The sequence below is a fragment of the Orycteropus afer genome, unplaced genomic scaffold, assembly GCF_000298275.1.
Source record: "Orycteropus afer afer isolate SDZICR_OR568_19922 unplaced genomic scaffold, OryAfe1.0 scaffold00320, whole genome shotgun sequence".
NCBI classification, from domain to species: Eukaryota; Metazoa; Chordata; class Mammalia; order Tubulidentata; family Orycteropodidae; genus Orycteropus; species Orycteropus afer.
In genome coordinates, this window is record NW_006921907.1 from 669,579 (window position 1) to 671,064 (window position 1,486).

General features: G+C 42.6%; 1 protein-coding gene across 1 annotated transcript in view; it reads left to right on the forward strand.

Annotated features, from left to right (window-relative positions):
- Positions 1 to 1,486, forward strand: part of EPB41L4B (erythrocyte membrane protein band 4.1 like 4B) — a 181,386-nt gene that overhangs the window by 128,112 nt on the left and 51,788 nt on the right. The gene's annotated exons all lie outside the window — the stretch shown is intronic.

Consider the following 1,486-nt stretch of genomic DNA (forward strand, 5'->3'; position numbering starts at 1 on the left):
TGGAGGGCAGAACCATGGAGTGGACAGTAGAGATCTGGGCTACAAGCAGGAGCACAAAGGGGGTTTTAAGTCTGCCTGCAGGTGTGAAAAGGAGATGTTTGATCTGGGTCTAAAAGTCTGGAAGTCTTCCTGGAGGAAGGGGCATTTCACTTGGATTCAGGGATAAGGACATGAGGAAGGAAGGACTCCAGAGAGGAGAGGGGGGAAAAAGCCACCAGAATGGGAAGGAATGTGGATGTAGAGAAGGATATAACAGAAAATGAGGCTAAAAAGAGGATGGGACAATATCTTGGAGGGCTGTGAGTGCTGTCTGAAGGAACTTGGTTTTTCCTACAAGCCAGGGCTCTTAACATGGGTCCATCAAGGGAGTGCAGAGGGCCTGGAATTGTTACGGAATGTTGTCTCTCGGTGCCTTTTTCTGCAGAGAAAGTCCATGGTTCTCAGCAGATTTCCAAAGCGATTTCTGTCTCTGAAATGGTTAAAAACACTCATAATGGAGATGTGGTCACGGTGCTTAAGGAAGGGTGCCAAGTCTAGCATGTCGTTAGAACACCACTCTGGCCACTCTGTGGAGGGTGGACTGAAGGAGAGAGTAGAGGCAGGGAGACCACTCAGGAATCCGTTAGAAGAGGGGAGATGACATGGACTTCAACTAGGGCAATGTTAGTGAAGAAACAGAAAGGAACAATTAGAATGAAAAGATATTGTAGCAGTAAAGGTAGCAGGTCCTTCCTGCATGTTGGTGCTGATGGAGATGAAGAGAAAGTGTCTTTAAAGCTTGTAGTTTGTACCATAACTTTGTCACAGGAAGGTTAACACATCATTTCTTTATTAATGCTTTTATCTTTCCCTCCCATTTAGAGGATACTTTTAAAAGCATGCATGGGATAAAGAATTTATATAGACACTGTCTTGTAAAAGCTTTCCTCAGACCTCTAGATAGTGGTCTGAGGTCTGAACGTACAGTGTTATCCTGTATGCTAAGAGAATGATCCAGTCCACACAAGTAACCAGTTGGTGCACAGGAAGGCCCTATTTGACTGTATCACATCCACCAAAAAGACCCAAAATAAATTCTTTTAGGCCAACAAATATTTAGCTTCACTCCCAGTGCAAGAAACTACAGGCTGGATCAATAGTTCAACAGCTAAAGCATCATAAAAGAGTCATTGTGAATGTTACATTTCCTTCGGGTGTAAAACAAATTCCAGTTTCTATTTGCTTATTCACTGTGACAGTATTGCTAAGCAGGTAAGGATGGCAATATTTTGTTAGACCATGTAGTGACTATATTGTACTCTATCTGTGAAAACGGGGCTTTAAATCATATTTTTCATATGTGATGCTAGGGACAGAATAAGTTTGGAAGTGACCGATGTTTGTTTTAGGACTGACGGCAACTTAATGAATCAAAATTCCTGTCAAGAACAAGTGCTTGGAAGGGGAGGGGAGAGAACACTGCAAAGATTAAAACTAAGAAACAAAG